Here is a 20,993-nt window from a genome sequence, read left to right as displayed (position 1 = left end):
AGTTTAATATCATTATCATACAATTGAACCAGACCACTGAGCTCATGTTCCAAACTTATGAAATGCATTAAGTTTAGATTTGTTTATGTGTTCCATAACAGCTGTACACTTCTTGTTCAAAAAAATAAATCTTAATATATGGATACCTCCTGTTTGTTGCAACTTCCATCATTCAATACATGGACACCTGTTTGTTGCAACTTCCATCATTCATTTAATCAGTCTCTTTCCAATGCTTGCTTTCGACTTTTCTGTTAAAACTACCCTTGGGCAGCTACTCTTTTTAGGTAACTTTCAAGCTAACAGGGCTCATTTGTAATTAGCATTAGCAATAAAAACATAAAACTGGTTTGTGTAATAAATGTAACAGGGATACTTAGGTGTTCACTATATTCTTAATTTTTACAAAAGAATTATTGTACAGATGACTGTTTGTTCTAAAAAAAAAAAACTGAGAAAACATCTTCGAGAGATCTTCGAGAGATATTGTTTTTAATGAAAAATGAATTCATTATTCATCACTACATAAATGTATTATTTTCCAATGTATTGTTTGTAGTGTAAATGTTAGATTATTTTTTTAAATGATTGATTGCATTAGTATTGCATAGGAATGTTTTTCATGTTATCATTCATCAAGGGAATCGCAGTTCAGAAATTTCATGTTTAAACTGGTAAGTATATACACTTCAGAACTGCTATTTTTTCAGATCCATAATCCCATGTTGTCAGAATTTGTAGAGTTACTTTGGAATTTATTATGCTAAGTTATTGCTACATGCATTTTATATTAGGAGTTACATATAGTATTAATTTTTATTGCAGTGGTTCAAACAGACCACCAAGTCAATTGTAGGATCATATGGCTTGCTTAATGGATTTTTTTTGAGAGGTGGAACTTTGAGTACGATATGGCAAAGTGGGCAGTTAAGTGGGAAGAAAACAAAGGTCATGAATGGAAGAACTTCCAAAAGGCAGGAAGTGATGTGGCTCAAGACAGACAGATGCTGCAAAGAACCTTTGGTAATACACATTGTGCTTTATGGCATTGTAGGGAAAACCCTACTTGTAGTATGCTCATGAGTGTCTTCTGCCATACTAGTTACGGGTACTGTATTCTTTAAAAGTTAATTTCGTAACTGATACTGTTTTTTTAAGTTAATTTTTCATGCATTCTTATGTCCACAGATGGAAATATTTTCCTGTGTTGACTTTACTTTTAAAATTGGAATGGATAGGCATATTGAACATTAGTCATTGCACTGTTATCCTTTTTAGAATTCTCACTTATCTTTTCAAAACATGGTAGATTTATAAAGGATCTTTGTGGTGCCCAGCTGCATTGCTTTTTCCCTTTTAAGTTTTTGTGTGTACCTTTGGGCCTCTTTCCAAACTGTCCAACTTCTTAAACTTAATCTTACTGTTTAATTTTCACCTTGCTAAAAACAAATCTTTTGAGCAGTGCGTTTTCACCTTGCCAAGAACAAATGTTTAAAGCAGTTCTAATTTCACCTTCCCAAGAACATATTTTTTAAGTAGTTCTTAGTTTACATATTTGGAATGGTGACCACTTTAAACTATTAAATTAGTAATTAGTTTCCTGATATTTTAAGCTTGAAAGATCATAAATAATTTTCTATTGAAATAAACTTGAGTGAGTGTCCAAATTACTTATAAAAGTTATTTTCTGGATGCCACAGCTTGGATGAGGCTTATTCTGGTTCTGGAGTAATGGAAGTTTGATTTAGTTTTAGATATTAAATAAGGAAGTACAATTTAAGTGGTAAAAATTTGTCTTTTATAAATGAAAACAAAGAGCCTCATAGTTGTGTTTTATATAGAACTTGACATTATCTATTTTAACCAGACTACTAAGTCATTTTACAGGACCACCATAGGGCTGACTACCTACAGGATTTGTTCTTGGTACACGACTGAAAATTTAAGAACACAAAATAGTTAGGCAAAATATCAATGGGAATGGATGGAAAGCAAAGTACATGACCAGAGAAATTGCTGTTTAAATGAGTATAAACATCATAAAGTACACTGCATTGCAGTTTGTACTTATTCTTACTTGGTCTTCTAAACCATATTTATACATATTCATGTGTTAGATTTTGTTAGGAAAGCCATTTTGCCACATACTTGTAAGTTTTCAAGGGAGGAAAAATATTTTATTTTAATTAGCACAAGAACAGATAAATTTTCATGCATTAAAGTAATTTATGGTGCAAAGGCCTGTTTACATTGTCCTTTCCCACAAAGTAACAAGTAAGGTATGTCTTCAATACTTTTAATGAATTACATAGTTTATCTTTGCTTGGGTTTTTAAAGCATTTATAAAATTTTAAAGTTCCTGAGGTTTCAGAAACATTTTTGTTTGTCAGGCTTTTGCACCTGATCCAGTAATCTTTTATGTTTCAGTGTGTGCTAGGTTACATTGTTCTTTTGTTACATATCTCTATATAAATTTTTATTTTGAACAATGTGTTGGAGAACTAGCATCTAAGTGGGACAAAAACCTAATGTTAAGCACAGAGAACGAAAGTTGACTTAAATTCGAAAATTAAATTCCTTATTGGAGAAGTTGCTTGTGTTACAAGATGATTTATGAAGTGTTATCCTGGTATAATGTAGTAATAGTAAGAAATGTAAAATAAAGGAAAATTTTCTAATATTTTATGAATGACCTAGTGGGGATTCAAGCACCTACATAGATGTGGCTCAACTTTGCCATAATTAGTCTCTCAGAACTGAATTATCTATATTTTCCTACCTTTTTGTGGCTTCATTTTTCCTCTACAGTTGCCAAGATTAACTCTTACTAATGCAAACTCATGGTTTAATATGGGTTGGGTTATGCTTAACATCTATAAGAGGGCTAGGATGAGCAGTATTCCTTCTCACATATAGGATTTTTAGCTGACATGGGTGAGCAATCATTAAGAATCAAGTCAGACTTTGCCATCAGTTCTGGGTCCTGATCTCAATAGATTGATGACCCTTAACACAGCGACTGTAATATATATAATGTGGGAAGTTATCCCAGGATGGTTACTCACTGACATAACTTTCATTATTATGTAGGTCTCCATGATAGTGAGATTAACTAGGTAATCAATGTCATTAGGCAATTTGCTGTTCATTACATGTGATGATGACAAGTGCATGACTGTAGAATCCTCAACGCTCCCTTTTTAAGACTCAAAAATAGAGTGACCTTGTATGCAGTTTTTTTTAAAAGCCACATGAGGAAAAGAAAAGAAAACTATCCAACTTAAAATTGGTTATATGTAAAGATTGAAAAAGTAACATTGGATTATTCAGACTCAAAAATTGTTTACCATTGCTATAAATTGTTACATCTCCACCTTACATACTTATTGGGAGTTGGGATGCAACGGATGATCAGAGGTAGTTTTCTATGACTACCAAGGAAACTACCATATTTTGCCTAAATCTGACTTGCAAGATTTTCTAAAGCAGATCCCTAGAAGAATCAATCAAGGGAAAAATAATGGCATAGGGCCTTCTTCAAATGAGGTAAGATTATTTAAATACAGTGTTCATATATTTAATTATATTTACATAACGCACACACACATCAGAAGATTGAGGAATTACAAGGCAGGTAATAACAAGGTCCTGCTAAATGAATGGATCACACACAAACTAAATATTCTATGCCAATGATGTCTTCACAAAAGGGACGTCACAGAGGCGTAGAATCAGGGGCAGCATAAGGTCACTGCACATGGGATAGAGCTGAAGATTTGGTTCCACAGCCAAGGATGATCTGCAATGAGATGCAAGATGGTTACTTGCAAGAAACACTAATGCAAACGAAAGGGAACTGAGAGAGTACATAGAAGATGCCAAGGCAAATCAGTTCTACGATTAAATAGATGTAGAGCTATGTTAACACTCGATGATTCAATACAAATTCCCAGTGGGTATTCGCACACTGGAAATGGAAAATAAATCAGGCCGAGAAATAACAGGGTCATGATTAACTAAAAGAAACCTTATTCCAGTACATTACCTTTGTCTGGATGATGATATCCTTGTTAGATAGGGCGTCTGCAATGGAGGGAGGAGGACGAGCACATGGAAGGAGTAAAAGGGACAGTCAAAAGAGAAGGACGGCCAGTGTTCTGGCTGCCTCCGAGTTGTGAGCATTTGTGACCTCGATCTGACAGTGTGTGGGGCCATTATGTAGCTTTGGAGCATTATGTCTGGGCATCCTTGTAGGTGGTGGTGTAGTCGGTGCCCACTCCGTTTTCTATAGGGTCATCTTCCCAAGTGTCATGGTGGCACGTACAGCTACTGTGGGCCAGGCAATTTCTTTTTTTTTCCTCCTTTGCCAGTTGTCTGCCTCCAGCAAGGATTTGCATTTTTGAAGGTTACACCTGAAGATAAGGATCTTTGACAGTCACTTTAAACAGAGGAAGTATTAAAGACTTACCCATTTAGAGAAAGGGAGAGAATTGGTGAAGGGAACAAATGATACCCACAGTTCTTTTATTTAAAAATGAATAAGAGTTTTATTCTTATATATATATCTTATGTTATTATTATTTAAGGCTGGTGAGGTTGCTTGGGAAGAATTTTCCTTCATAGCAATATTCATCAAAGGAAGTGATCAAAGGCTGGTGTCTTGCCAGCTCCACTCTCTTGACAGTCTAGGTGCACTGGTGAGCTATCGACAACTTGGTGGAGCTTATGGCCAGGTTTACTCCAGGCAAGGGGAATGTGGTGGCCGACAAGCTAATTCGTCGGAGTCAAGTCCTAGGTACAGCGTGGTCCCTGCATCAGGATGCAACAGACAGTCTGTTTCACCTTTGGGGAAGACCCATGTTAGACCTCTTCACCAGCCACTTCAACGGGAAGTTGGAGGTCTACTTTTCGGTGATCCCAGATCCTCTTGCTCAGGAAGAGGACGCTCTGCAGCAACCTTGGGACAACTTCTAGGTGTACGCATTCCCTCTGTTCTGCCTGACCCGTCAGGTCCTGAACAGAGTAATGAGCATGAGCTTTCAAAATCTGAGGATGACCTTAGTGTCGCCTCTGTGGCCTCATGTGGAGTAGTTCCTGGACCTTCTGTCAGAGGTTCAGCGAGAAATTACCCCATGGCACCACCTCCTTTGCCAGCCTCATGTGGAAAGGTTTCATCAGTCAGTAGAGTCCCTATCTCACCACGACTGTAGACTATCAATTATCTCCTGCAAGCGAGGGGGCTTTTCTTGCAAAGCGGAAGCTTTTCCTCAACAGTTTACCAGGGCAAGTGGGCCGTCTACTGTATTTCTGTTCACCGAAAGCAGAGTTCCTGATCTTTCATAGGGATGAGAAAGGTCTTTCTGTATCAGCTGTCAGAGGCTACAGGGCTACCTTGTGGTTTGAAGGGCATGGGCATTTCTTCATCCTGGGAAATCTCATTGTTGTTCAGGAGTTTCGAACAATCCTATTCACCAAGAGAACTCACCTTTGAAGTAGGATCTTAGCCTGGTCCTGAGTAGTAAACCTCCGACATTGGATCTTACCTTGGTCCTGAGTAGTCTCGCTCGAGCTCCATTCGATCCTCTTATGTCGATCATCAGACAGGAATCTGACTGAAGAGTTTTCCTGTTGGCTTGGCTTCCTCGAAAAAGAGTTGGAGGTCTTCATCGTCCGAGTTATAAAATGACACAAACCAGGGGTTGGGGGTGTGTGACCTTCAAATTTGTCCATTAATTCATAGCTAAGACTGAATCCCTTGGTGCATGATGACAGATTTGCATTTTCTATTCCCTCACGGAATGAGTGTGTGGACAGCGATCCACAGGAATTATTGCTTTGTCCCATCAGAGCTCTGCACTGCTATCCGAAAAGGACTGGTCACCTAAGGTCTAGGTGTCGTAGACTTCTTGTTAGCACAGGTCGATCCAGAAGGGAAATGTCCAAGAACACATTTTCATTCTGGCTACGTGAGGTGCTTAATCAGGCATATTTCTCACCTGCTAGTTGTGTCACCGAGTCTATGCAGGCTACAGCACATGACACCAGAGGTTCCTCACTGGCATTTAAGAAGAGCTTGTCTGTTAATATGATTTTGAATGTTGGTTCTTGGCTTCAGCAAACCAAGTTCATTTACCTTTACCTAGAGGACATTTCCCACAGGTCCTTGGAGACTTTTTCCTTGGGTCCAGTGGTGGCTGCCCAACAAATGTTTAGCTCATCCAGTACCCCAGGCAGGACAGTTTGTATCTTGCCCAAGATGATTGTGCGGGAGAGAAAGTGAGCGAGTTGGCTGGTTTGTGCGGGAGAAAATGAGTGAGTTGGCTGGTTGCCTTCTTTCTCTCTCTGTTTTTTTTCCTCCGCTATGGGCAGGTCAAAGTATAGACACATCTTATGCTGGAACTGGTCTGATACAGGTGAGTGTGGTAGTCACACTGGTTGTAATTATTTGTTTTGTAGTCCTACTGATTAGTTATTTGTTTTGTTCCTACATGATAGCCAAATGTACATCTCAGTAACACATATACTCTTCTATATAGCAAGGGGAGGGAGGAGTGATGACACACCCATGTGGTCTACATGGTTTGTTGCTTGAACATGCAGTTCTCTGTATCTTCCATGAATGCAATGAATCAAGTCTTAATTCATTGTGTTTGAACCCAGCAGGTGGAGATTTTAGATATTCGCTTATCTTTTCTCTCAGGCTCAGACCCCCTTTTTTAGAACTCGGTCTTCTAGGAAGGGTGGTCAAGTGGGCTGAACTGCCGGCTGGTTGAGGGTACTTTTACCTCCCTCCAAGTATAATGCTATCCTATTGTTAAGACCGAAGTTTGTTCCACATATGAACAAATAAAATTTTGTATCAATATGTATGTTTTGTCTAACAAACCTTAGGTCCTAACATTTACTGCCTGGCTCTAGCTGCCCCCCTCATATACTGGGTTGGAACTGACTGACATGTCACAAGATCCCAAGCCTGGTCAGAGACTAGCTTCCACCTTGTATGTGCACAAGTTGCCAGATGCCACAGATTCCTTGCTTGATAATCTTTGACTGTTTCAACCAGTGGCATTAACGGGACTATTCTATTGTTAAGACCTCAGTTTTGTTAGCTATGAAAAATACATATTGATTCAAAATTTGTCATTTTTAACACAACATCTGTGTAGATGTAAACTGACGTATAAAATCAGCGTTGCAAATGTTGAACATTCTTAGCAAACTATTAGTCATTAAAGCCCTCAGTTGCAATTCGGGTATCTAGATACGTGTTAGCACACCTCAAATTTATTAAAGCAAAAGGCATAAAAGTCCTTGCCATATTGAAAAAGCTATCACATATCAAATGGGGACGTGGACGTAACACCATGCTAATGTTTTACAAAGTAACTGTATTATCTGTAATGGATTATTGTTACCCACTATATTCATCCACCTCGGAAACATTAAAAACACTAGATGCATTAAACTTGAGGAAAACGATTGTGTATAGGAGCATTTCGATCATCCCCAGTAAACTTAACTGTTAGCAGGTATATTACCCCTAAAACCTCATCACAACTTAACAACTATGCATAAGGACCTTACCCTTCAAGCAGAAACACCTCCTCCTGCTACCTGCTTTCTGACGTCATCAAAGATTTGAAAACCATAGTGCTTACTCTTTCTCAGAAAGAACCAGATATTTAATGAATACACACAATATTACCCCAATTTTTCTTCCAACAATAAAACTCCCACCCTGAATATTGAAATTAATAAAATATGTACTGCTTTATCATATCTTCTAAAAAGAAATATGACAAATTCAGATGTACCGTCAACATGCATTACAACTTATCAGATGAAAAGGGTATCGACTTATGATCTATACAGGTGTATCAAAGAACAACTATGGAGCCCTTGGGAGCTTCAGCATTCTCAAAAGATAAATTAGTCAAAATAGGTCTTTCCCCTAATATCATCAGTATATATACTGCAGAACTCTCAGCTATACGAATACCACTAGACATAATATCTGAGAACTCTCAGCTATACAAATACCACTAGACATAATAACTGAGAAGAATAATTTCCACTATAATTTTCAGATTGCCTCGGCATGGTCTTGACCTGCCACCTCGGTGGCCGTGAGTTTGATTTACACGCATTCCATGGAGGTGTTAGAAGTGTGTATTTCTGGTGACAGTTCACTCTCGACGTGGTTTGGAAGTCACTTAAAGCTGTTGATCCCGTTGCTGAAAAACAACTGGTTCCATGCAATGTAAAAACACCATGCAAACAACCAACCATAATTTTTAGTGACGCTATAAACAACTAGAAGTCTCCAAATCATCTTTTACAAGAAATCCGAGTAAAAATCCATTAACTTTTTCAGTCAGGACTATTAATAAAAATATGTTGGATTCCAGCACGTGGGAATTGAAGGAAACAAAAAAAGTAAATACAGCTACCAAATTAGATTGCACTATTCCATCAAGAATTACACGTGCCCCAGTATCAACTGGGTAACATCTATCAAGCCTTTAATATATCAAGACTGGCAAACAGATTGGACATCAGTACCAACTACAAACAGAAACAAAAAAAAGTTTTTTCATGGATGTCATAGTCTCAACAAGAAAGAGCAAAGTTATATTAATAAGACTACATACAGGCCAAACTACATTTTTGCATGGTCATTTTATGTCAAATCCACATTCACACCCAATGAAATGTAATAACCAACAAAAAAGCATTTTCGAAACTAAACATTAAAGGCATTCTTGCTGAAGACGGATTTTTTCAATACAATCATGATGTTCCTAAATAAAAACGGTCTTCTAAATATTTTTTTTCTCCCCCCCCCCCACAACACAGAATTAATTCATAAACACCAGCCTAAGAGCCTCTATTAGTCTCACAGGTCTGGATATACAGGCGGTCCCCGGGTTACGACGGGTTCCGTTCTTGAGACGCGTCGTAAGCCGGAACATCGTCAAAAATCCTAAGAAAACCTTACTTTTAATGCTTTGGGTGCATTGAAAACTATGTAAACTGCATTCTTATGGCATTTTTCATCAAAAAAAACCTTCAAATATTGATTATTTTGCATTTTTGATGTCATTTCATCTCCCAGATGAGCGTTGTAGGCGTCGTAACCCTGGAAATAACGTCTATTGACAAGCGTTGGAACGTAGTAAGCCGACACCGTCGTAACCCAGGGACTGCCTGTACTAAACCTTTATTATATAAATAATAATCATAAAATACTCAAGCCCACAGTCCTTTCAATTTAAAGGATGATTTTATTAAATTTAGTCCAAATTTTTTATTTTCTTGCAGAAGTACAACTGTGTTGAACTAGGTGGTATCCTAATACCAAATATTTTTGTTAAATAATTATTTAGAAGCATATTGTAATTAACTAAGAAATTCAAGACATTCCAGAAGATGGAGTAAAATTGTATCTAAACTTCTTTGACTTTAAATTAAAACTCAAATACAATATTTAATTAAATGAACCTAATGTATTTTTAATATAATAAATTGTTCAAGTAAAGAACATTTTTCCTAACACAAACCTGAGGTGTTTACATATGGAGGATTTACTTTCAGCACAAGCTGGAACTGGCTGCGTAACTTAAAAGCAAGGTGGATATTGGTAGTTGGCTACTGATGGAAGGTAAGGAATATCTCCAATCCAGAAGGTATGCATTCACTTCACCTTCTGGCCCAGGAAGCAGAATGAGGGGTGGCTGGAGGTGAGCCATTTATGTAAAGACCTCAGGTTTGTATGTTAGGAAAATACAAATGTTGAAAATGTTGACATTTGTTCCTATATGTACACAAACCCTAAATCTTTACATATGAGCCTTTCTCTTTAATTACCTCCCAACTTTGTTTTGTCTCCTTGATTCAATGCAAACCCAGCTTGGTCTCAGCCTTGGAGTTTGTTCTGGTGTATCTTTTTTTTCTATTTCGCTAGGAGAGAGGCAGCACAGCCCTCTCTCACTATCAACTATTCTATTTTTAGATTTTCAGCCTCGTTGTAACTAACATTATGATTTTACATACATCTTTTTCTGTTTGTTCTGAAGGGTTTTCTTTCTGATCAAGCAATTTTTTCTTTTGACTACACAATTACTTGCTTTAGCGCTGAATGGCCTTTGCTGCCCCAGTGCTTGGTGTTACACCTAAACTTGATACAACCAACCAACCAACAATTACTTGGAATGTTGTAATGTTTTAGTCTTTCAGATGATGTAGAGATTGAGAAACATTGAGATGGAGGAGGGTTCCCTTGCTTCCGTGTGTTGGGTTTATAATCGTTGTACGAGACCTCGGCTTTCCTCCCAGCATGGATCCCCCTCTAGCCGCGAGGAAGCAGTAGAGGATATGTTGCAGGACTTTAGACAGAGTTTCTGTTTTTGACAAGTCATTTCCAAGACCAGTATTTGTTTGTATGGTTCTTACTCAGTTTCCTCTTGTTCCTGTTTTGAAGAGATACCCAAATTCAGGACAAGTAGAAGAATGGACTACATTAAGTCTTGCAGGAAAAAGATCAAGCAAATCTTTGGCTGATTTGTACAGTGTACAATACTCTGTCAGGTGACAAGGGATGGGTTAACTTGAGGGATTATAGCCATGTAGAAAAAACTGAAGATAAAGGTGTTGTTAGGATTTGAAAATGGAAGCTAAAGAAAAAGAACTACAAAGTTGGAGAGGAAGCAAGGTATATGAGGAGGTAAATAACATTGGGAAAAAAGCTATATCTACAAGATGGATAGTAACCGAAAGAGGGGGGAAAGGATATGTAAAACAAGATTGGTAGCTAGAGATTTTAAAGAAGAGATGGCTGAATGGGAAAAAGATGCTCCTACACGGAATGCTGAGATTTTAACATTTTGTTTGACAATAATAATACTGAAAGTTTGGAATTGTTATACATTAAATGTTAAAACTGCATACTTATAAGGTGACATAATATGAAGAGAAGTATATATCTAAAGCTACAAGGGAAGATGGTCGGAGTGGATTATGGAGAAAACTGTTTATGGGGCTCAAGGATGCAGCAAAAGCATGGTATTGTAAGGTTGTAAAAGTAGTGGAGGAACTTAAAGGCGAGAGAAGTAGACAAGAACCTAATAGTGGTGCCTCAGGATATGAAATTAATCCGTTCCGAAGCGGCCTTCGTAACCTGATTTTTTCGTATCTTGAACTACGTTTTACATGTAAATTGCCTAATTCGTTCCAAGCCCTACAAAAACACCACAGTAAATTTAATAAGAAAGCTAAATTGACCAATAAACAATGAAATACAACAATTTGGACCATTCAATACCTAACATAACCCTTATTGTAGTACGTACCTGTAAATAAAGTGTATTAGTGTACATGGTACACGAAATACTTTACGTACATGTGTAGTAAAATGTGGAACCTTACTTTTCGAGTGAGGCGATCTCCGAAAGTGGCGACAGAGGAGGACAAATGGCAGAAAACATGAACATTTAAATTTACGAAACATTAACAAATTGCAGAAAACATTAACACTTCTTGATATCTCCATTTTTTTTCTCCATAGAAAGCATCCTCTTCTTTCCGCAAACTTCAACATTCTTGGGACCCATGGCTAATAACGTAAGTAATTAAGTTCACACACAACACGATAAAGTAACTTACAGTACAACGAAAGCGAATCACTAACACGATTTTACGTTAACAAACAAAATATATGTGAACGAACGAATTCCAGTGTTTACGATAACGCTGCCGCAAAAAATGGTCAAGGAATGCCTTTACATAGAGGCATGATGCTGACCAATAGGAGAGCAGGATCTTAAGGCAGTGACTAGCATCGGGAACCAATGGGAGAGCAGGAGGATATTGGCGAGTCTACTTAGTTGGCGGCGCGCGAGTTTTAAAATTGTTCTCGATGGTCCGAGCGAATCTCAGACTTTACCCTTTCGCAACCTGAATTATTTTCATATAAAGAAGCAAAAAAAATCTTCGTCTTTGCTTGGATTTTTCGTAAGTAGGGACTTTCGTATGTCGAGGTTCATTTACATTGTTTTGGAGAAAAGACAATAAATTGAATGGTATTTTGTGTCCACATGTAGACGATTTTTGCTACGGAGGAAATGCTATGAGAGAACAGAAGCTACAAGATTTACTGGTAATAACATTATGACAATAGGAGTTAACAGAGTATAGATCAGTGATAGGAGAGTTGAATTGGGTATCATGCCAGAAATATGATATGATAGGTTAGTGAATTAAGTAAAGCTCTTTAAAGGAGGAACGACTCAAGATATGAAGAAGCTTATTAAAATTGCGAGAAAACTAAGACCATAATGGGAGAAGTTACAATAAGTGAGCTGAAAGATGAAAGGATTTATTGGGAAGTCTATGCAGATACTTCATTTGGGATTATAGAAGATGACCATACTCAATTGGGTTATGTTATATCCTTGCCAGATGGTAGGAGGAGAAATCCCATATGGTGGAAGGTCAGAAAATCTCGGAGAGTAGCAAAATCTACCATTGAAGCAGAAGCTCTGAGTGTGGGGGGGGGAAGCTATAGAAGGATTGATATATTCCAAACATTTGTGGGAAGAGGTAGTAAGAGGGAGAAAATTAGAAGCGTTGGTTAATAGTGATTGTAAAACACTAATGACTGCAATAAAATCAAGTACTGGTGTAAATAGTAAGAGATTAAAAATAGATATTGCAGCAATATGGGGAAACAATAGAATCTAAGGAAATAAAAGAGGCGAGATGGATAAAAGGAAAGGATCAAATAGCTGATGTATTAACTAAAGCAGGAGTTTCAAGGGAAAATATTAGAAATTATGTAGAGGGTAAAGAGTTGGAGAATAAAGGAAATTAGAGGGGATTAGGTTATGAAGAGGTTGGAGGAAAGGGAGAAAGAGGTAAGTGTGATTATCTAGTCCGTTATTTTATTTATATTCTCTATATTGGTGAAATGTGGGTGATGTTCAATGTATGGGAAACATGTTTGATTTTAAAATGTCCTAATGTACTATTTGTGTTGTGACGTCATAGAAGACAAGATGGCGGTGCTGTGGGGTGGAAAGGAAAACATAAACAGAGTGGGCAGAAGAGGACATGTGGAACTTATGTTGGGTACGGTAGGAGAGAGTTCTCTGTCTTATAGGAGTTTGTGGGATATAAGTCATGTTTTGGTGGTGTTCAGTCTTCAGCTGGAGTATACTGGGACCAAGGAATGAGAACAGGTGGGTAGATTGCACATTTGTGGCACAAAGGAAAGATTAGGCTGGGAAAATATTCAAACAAACAAACATCAGTCACCTCTGCCACCTATGCTATGAACACATCCTCTGGCATAAAAGAACTTTTCATGATCTTCTGGAGGCTAAGGCATTCCCCAACCAACTGAACATGGAATTAAATTCCTCCAAACACCATGCAATAACTGACTATAGCAACAGCCTCGGGCAGTACTTCTAGTTTACCCAAAAGGCAATTTTTCCAGGGGATGGAAAAATTGTAGTCGCCTCTAGAAAAAGCTTGCTCACAAGTTAAATACACTTCAACAGATAGAGAAATGGGACCATCCGATCCCATGATCCTTGGACCCCCATATTGCTTCCCTCTCAGCCACAGTAGATGTACCAGAACTCTGCTCCCTAGGGCTTTCCTGAACCAATACTGAATCAGACAAGCTCGTTGGAGAAAGTACAGTCACTGAACCAAGCTCATCGGAGAAAGTAAAGTGCTGAAGTCAGAACAGTGGCCACTACTTTGTGACTTATAAAAACCAATAAAGAAGAGAGAAACAAGCCCTGGCGCCATTCCAACACTCCTACCTGATGCATGGCTAACTGCACACACAATGTGGCGGGATCACAAGCAAGCAAATCTCTCCACAGTTACTTTAGTCATACCGACTATTGAACTTTCCCTCTGCCACACTTTCCTCCTCACGTTACTCCCTAAATACAGCAGGACAATTGGCTTACCAAAATACATGAATAGGTATAACTCTCACATTTATGTACTCCCCAGATATGACTGTCTTGAAGGCTAGACGCTATGCTGTCCGCTGGATATAGGGTAGTCGTCAAGAAACAACCATCGCCAAGAATCACAAGACAAAAAAAAAAAAACAACAACCATGGATTACAACCATACAATAACTCAACAACACAACAAATCACTGTGCAGACGAACATCAAAATAACCATATACCTAGTAAGTCCACATCCAACCACAACAGTTCACCAATAACGACACTCCACAACTCACAAGCTCAACAACCTTCCAATTATACAAACACAACAACCTTCAAGCACCAGCACAACAACCTTCCAACATACAATACTGTTGGGTTTGCAATGACACAACGTCCTGGAGACTGGACTTTATTACAGGATACTCGGGAGCCAACTGACTCGCAACAGCGTATACAGAATTGCCAATAACGGATGCATGCTCGGCAGCGCATGGCCGAAGAACATATCGTACATCCCCCCCTCAAGAATATACTTACACTGGCAAAAATAAAAAAGGGGAAAAATACAAAACATATCGTACATCCCCCCCCAAGAACATTCTTATACATGACAAAAAATTAAAAGGGAAAAATGCCCTTAGATCAATGAGACAAGAGAAGAAACAAAAAATTAAAGCTAACTTCTCGATGCATACACAAAAACGAAATAAAATACATAAATTCTCTGAAAAGAAATATCAATTCCTGATGCAATTGCATACAAAAGGTAATAACATCACTCTACAAAGTCTTTGAGCCACTTGGGTTTACCAGCGGCTCTTCTGGGCCTATCACGACGTTGGGCTCCTGTGTGGTGCGTGTCCCCTGTTCTGTCGGGGTATGGTTTGCGGAGGACTCGTGCTGGGACGTGGGCGTGCCAGAGGGCGGAGCGATGACTCTCAGGTGTCGTCTGTTTCTTTTTGACAGCCTGCCGCTCCCGTTAAGCTTGACGGTGTACTGACGATGGGGCTTTGTTTCTGTTACTATGCCCGTTCAATCCCATTGCTTGGTAGCTTGGTTTTGTATGCATACATGGGTACCTAGTTCGATGGGCGGCAGTCTTCTGGTAGTGCCAGGGATGCGCATCGCCTCCTGCGACCTTGCCACTTGTAACTCCCTTCGACGTATCGTCTGCCTCCAATATCTGTCTACTAACAGGTGTCTCCTGGCCGTCGGTACCCCATCGCGCAGCTGGCGACCCGTTGCAAGCTGAGACGGCAACTTGTTAATTTCCCTGAGAGGAGTGTTGAGATACTGAAGTATCGCCAGGGCCGTTTTGTCCGACTCAGGGGCTCCACCCTTTAATGTATTTTCCCGGAGTAGCCTCTTCGCCGATTTGACAGCTGCTTCTGCCCTGCCGTTAGACTGGGGATACTGGGCCGACGACAGCCGGACCTTGACCCCCCATCTCTTGAAGAAGGCCTCCATCTCCTCGCTGGCCAAGTTCGTGCCTCCGTCAGTTGATATTTGTTCTGGGGCTCCCCAACGCGAGAAATATGATCGAAGGTGATTACTGATTTTGTTAGACGTGGCACCATTGGGGAAATGAGCCACTTCTAACCAACCTGTTAGTCTATCGGCATACACCATGTATACACTGCCTTCTATCTGGAACATATCTGCTACGACTTGCTGGAAGGGATATTCCGCAGGCGGCGTGTGTATCATTTCTTCAGGAGGCAGTGAGGGGGCATGTTCATCGCATGAAGTGCATCAGGGCGCGGCAATGCTGAAGGTCCCCTTCTATTCCCGGCCAATAGACCGACTGCCTGGCCCTTCTAAGCATCGAGTCGAGGCCTTGGTGTCCTGCGTGTAGGTTAGCGGCTACCTGGCGGCGTAAATCCTCGGGTATAACCAAGCGAACACATCCTTGGTCCACTGAGTATGTCACCAGATCCTGGTTGATGGCTAGCCGGTCCCGAACGCTGAAGAAGGGGCGAAGGCAGGCGAGTTCTTGCGACTTCTGTTGGGGCCAGTCGCCCGCTGCAACCCTTGCAAGCAAGAGCTGATATACAGGGTCGTTAGATGCGGCGCTCCTTACGCAGTCTTCATCCAACACGATGATATCCGGTTCCAAGGCGGCCACGGTTGCACATGCCACTGCCACTTGAATGTCGTCCTCCAAATCCACGTCGGAAGCTTCGCGGGTGTGCTCGCATGGTCGGGTACCTTGAAAGAAAATCCGCGGCAGTGTTCCTTTTTCCGGGCAGGTATTTCATGTGGAACTTGAACTGGAGTGTCTTCTCTTTCAGGTTGAATAATCTCGGGTTGATGACGTCCTTAAGGGCTCTGTCACCCAGCAGCTTGACGAGAGGACGGTGGTCCGTGATGATGGTGAGATTAGGACACCCAAGTAGGAACAGCCTGGCCTTCCGCAAGCACCAGGTAACTGCCAGGGCTTCTCCTTCTACGGGGGCATACCCAGCTTCAGAGGAGGTGAGGTGTCGACTACCACACAGGGCAAGGCGCCAGCCGCCCTTGCAACAAAAGGGGCTGTCGGCTGACTGACAAATACAATACTGCTGAAGGACTACGAACCCGATACCTTCTTTACTCCAATCCGTCATTATCGTCGTAGGGCGTGTTTTGTCGTAATATGCCAAGCCGTCCTTGGCTAATTGACAGATGACCTCCTGTGCATGCCGGAGTTTGTCACGTAGCTGACTATCCCAGTAAACGTTTTTTCCAGTGGGCTTTCTGAGGAGTCCCTAAAGGGCTCCATGATGGGCGTCGTTGCAAGGAAGGGCGCTAACTGATTCACGAACCCGAACCACGACCTAATATCCGTGATGGAGGGCTTCTCTGGCATATGGAAGTTACGAATGGCGTCTAGTCGTTCGTCTGCGGGTTTGTATGACTCCCATCCCAGGTAATAACCGACGAAAGTGACCTCTCTCTTGCAGAATTTAAACTTCTCGGGCTTGAGTGTGATACCTGCAGAGGCACACGTTGACAGGAATTCATATACATGCCAGAACGCCTCTTCAATGCTGTGATCGTATAGCAAAGTGTCGTCAACGCATTTATGCTTTCTGGTGATGTCTTGCAGGGCATCATCAAACCTTTTTGTGTAGGCGTCCGACGCCGAACAGTGGCCCATGGGTGTTCTACGATAACGGTATCGTCCCCATGGAGTGATAAAGGTCGTAAGCGGGCGGCTGTCTTCGTCCAATTCCACTTGATGGAAACCCCAGTGGGCGTCCGCCGTAGTCTTGTACGTATGAATGGGGATGCTTGAAATCATGTCGAAGGGTGCCGGTGTATGATGAGTTTCCCGAAGACAGTGGGCGTGAGGCGCTGGAAGTCTACTGTGCGGCGAGGTTGACCCGTCTTCTTGGCGACAACGACCATCCTTGCACACCATTCCGTTGCATCCCCCACTGGGACTGGTTCTATCACGCCCTTCCGAACGTCCTCGTCAAGTTGAGCCTTGACCTCCTCTTCCCAATGCTTAGGGATTGTCGTGGGCGTGTGACAGAGGCATAAGGCACGGCATCAGGCAACAAATGGATGTGGTGCTGCTTGCCCGTCATGACAGGTAACGGTTCCCTGGTTGTATTAAAGGTTGTTGAAGAGAAATGCCGTAATAACCACTCCTCAAGTCTCGGTATATTCTCCTCCACAGGCGGGATGGGTAAGGTGGCTGGCTTCATTGTCTTAGGGGAGTTAGGCCGTGCGACGTCTTCATTAAGCACATCAGCTGATGCAACGAGATGGTAGGGGTGAGGGAAGTCAGGGGGTACTATTCCCAGCTCCTTACAAGCATTCAGCGATATATAGAAGTTCTTGGCCGTCGGCACAAAGTAAACCTCCTGCTTCGTGCGTCGCCCACCTATATCAATGAAGCATGTCGTTGATCCAAGACATCTCACTCGGAGATTAGCTACGTCCCTCAGACCTGCTCGCGGCTGCAACTCCAGTGAATTTATTTGCAGTCTTGAGAGAATCGTGGGTCCGGCAACGCAGATCTGTGCTCCTGTGTCTGCTACGACGAGTGTGGATACTGAATTCCCGTTTCTATGGGAAACACAAGCCTTGATCGTGGGGTGGGGGGAGAGGTGCGTGTCTGCAACAATCGCTAAACTCGAGGCAAGCGGCGCTTTCTTCGTATTCCTGCAGCATTTCTGAAAGTGCCCTACCTTTGGCACCCGTGGCACGTTATACCATCTGCTGCTGGGCACGACGCTCGACCAAAGGGATGGCTCCCCCACAATTTCCGCAACGCTTCACATTGGAATTGCCGCGCAACACCGCGACGTCTGGCTCTACGTCATCAATGCCTGTGACGTCATCACTCGAGGCGCCAGCAGACCCCCTCTCACTGATAGCGACGCGTGGGATACTTTCGACATCTTGGCGTGCAGCTTCGAAAGTGCAGCACAGTGCCTGAAGGGCATCTACACTCTTAAATGTCTCATGTCTGAAAAACATGCCTCTTTAATACAGGGTCACTGAGGCCTACCATTATTTTCCGCAACAGCATGTACTCTATTAAACACTCCCCGCATTTGGGACACTCAAAATCACAGTCGGTGGCCTTCGAGCACACTCGAAAAATAGTCGCTCACTAATCCTCGCGCCCTTGTGCGAGGGCAAAGAATTCAGACCACTGAACTGCCTGATTCGACGACCGCAACACAATATTCCCGATGGCGTCCAGAGCCGCGTCTGGGGCGAGGGCATTCCATTTGGCATCTGAATACGAGCGTCCAGTGCACGTTGCAACGCCGGTACACAGTTGAGCCTAATGTGCAGGACAACATCCTGCGGCGGGAACTTGTTAAGGTGAATCCAATACGTCATCGAACGTCTCCAGGATCTGAACGCTGCCGAAGACATTACCCCTCACACCGCCTCACACTTCTCAGGGGCAGCAGAGACAGGAACTTTACCGGCACGTGCTCCTGAACCGGGAAGGGCATCCTGAAGGGAACGGATGGCACGCTGCTGGTCTGCAAATAACGTCTGTGCTTGCATGACGGCCTGTGACAAGGCCCTTGGCATTGCAGGTGAGGCACGCCTCGGCGTGGCCTGGGGTGGTCGACGTATCTGGGGCATGGTTGGTCCTTATCCTACTCACTGCGCCATGTTGGGTTTGCAATGACACAACGTCCTGGAGACTGGACTTTATTACAGGATACTCGGGAGCCAACTGACTCGCAACAGCGTATACAGAATTGCCAATAACGGATGCATGCTCGGCAGCGCATGGCCGAAGAACATATCGTACAAATACCAATAACAACACAAAGAACAACTCCAGAAAACACAATACAACTGACCATCAATACTATCTTCCAAAAAACCGCTCTGACTATCACTGACTCCTCACGACTCACCGTCTCCGTAACAGTCTCTCGCCATTGACATTCTCGGCGACTGCTCCAACAGACAACTCATACGCTTACATCCGCCATCAAACTACTCCTTATTATCCACCCACCAATTACGATCTCTCTCTCTCTCGAGCACTCACTCACTCACACTCTTCGGAAAAACACATACGCACTTACATATACAGCAACACCAAACATAACATATCAACCATACAAAAACATTTAAACTCTCAACCCAAAGACGCTATCACTTTATCTCTCTCTCACACAACCCTCGAAGACGTTGTCAAATGTAACTACCATTATCACTTCTCCATATTACCTCCCCCGTTACATTTGGCAACATCTTACACTCACAACACCCACACTTAAATTGCTTTTGCAACACCCAAGGATGCTCGGATGCAGGCACCCTGGATCTTGTTTGAGGACCCTCATACACTCTCTCTGTTACATCACCATTCACTTCTAAACCACTTACATTCAAAGTCCCATTATCTCCTTTACTACTATCCTCCCAAACCTCATTCACTATATCATCGACATCTGGCTCTGGTCCCAACATCTCCCCTATTTCTGCTACCAAACCACTCAGTTCATCCATACTTCTGTCAAACTCTTGCAAAGATTTATCCATACGATCAACTACCTCCTTACTACTTGGTTTCCTTCCACTGAAATCTCACATCCCTGTTAATTCAAACCCACATACGCTATAAGTATCATTCATTCCCTCAAAGTCATGCGTATTACACTCTTTATCAACGATAAACCGTTTGCACCCTAACACTAACACCCTTATAAAGCTGTTCATGCTTCTTCCTTCCATTCCCTTTCTCTACATTCTTCTGCTTTCTTCCATACTCAACCAACACTTAACTGTCAGTCTCCCAGACCCATTTGTTCACTGACACACTGCTCATACTTATTCACCCTCAACTATTCAGTCATTGCATTCTCCAAAACATACTATGGTACATTCCTCCACTTACGGAGTTGGTTAAGGTGTGCCCTAACCTCATCCATCCCCTCACCTACTCGCAATTTCCCCATAACATAACTTATCCACTTGGTTCCACTTCCAAAATCTCAAGTGGTCCTTCTAATTTCTCCCTTACATTATTCACATTCATTCTTCCTATCTCAACCAACTCTTTCAACACTTTATCCCCAATCTTAAAACTTTCAAACCTTTCACTCACTTTCTTCCACAAATCTCTATCACTCTCTGACAGACACAACTGCGGCCTAATAATCCTTTCAAAATTTAACATATTTACAAGGAGACACCTAAAATCTGCAGTGTGGTATTATATACCCACACTGCATGTCCTACATACGTATTCCAATCATTGTAGCATTTACTCATCTGTCCCATCTAAAATACAAAAACACTTTTATTCCAAACAACTCAGCTACTGCCGACAACAATTTATGCAATATTTCCTCTTCCCCACCTTGTTCCTCTGTATATGCCACTTCCTTCTGCATATCACTCATCTACTTCACTCACAACTCATTCACACTACCGGGTACCTCTTCAACCAGACTTTCACCTTCCAAATAAACATTCACACACTCTGTCATCCCCTTCAAACCTCTGTTTTATAACTAAACCTACAGGTACCATATTCGGATCTCAG

At 41.6% G+C, this 20,993-nt stretch overlaps 1 long non-coding RNA gene across 1 annotated transcript; it reads right to left on the bottom strand.

Annotated features, from left to right (window-relative positions):
* Positions 1-3,576: 3,576 nt before the first annotated feature.
* Positions 3,577-19,658, bottom strand: LOC135208428 (uncharacterized). The gene is made up of 3 exons (XR_010313162.1): positions 19,297-19,658; positions 4,046-4,412; positions 3,577-3,799 (listed from the first exon to the last, which is right to left on the bottom strand). It is a non-coding gene; the product is annotated as an uncharacterized LOC135208428 (long non-coding RNA).
* Positions 19,659-20,993: the final 1,335 nt, after the last annotated feature.

Source organism: Macrobrachium nipponense, chromosome 35 (assembly GCF_015104395.2).
Source record: "Macrobrachium nipponense isolate FS-2020 chromosome 35, ASM1510439v2, whole genome shotgun sequence".
Taxonomy (NCBI): Eukaryota; Metazoa; Arthropoda; class Malacostraca; order Decapoda; family Palaemonidae; genus Macrobrachium; species Macrobrachium nipponense.
This window is presented reverse-complemented; position numbering and strand designations above follow the sequence as displayed.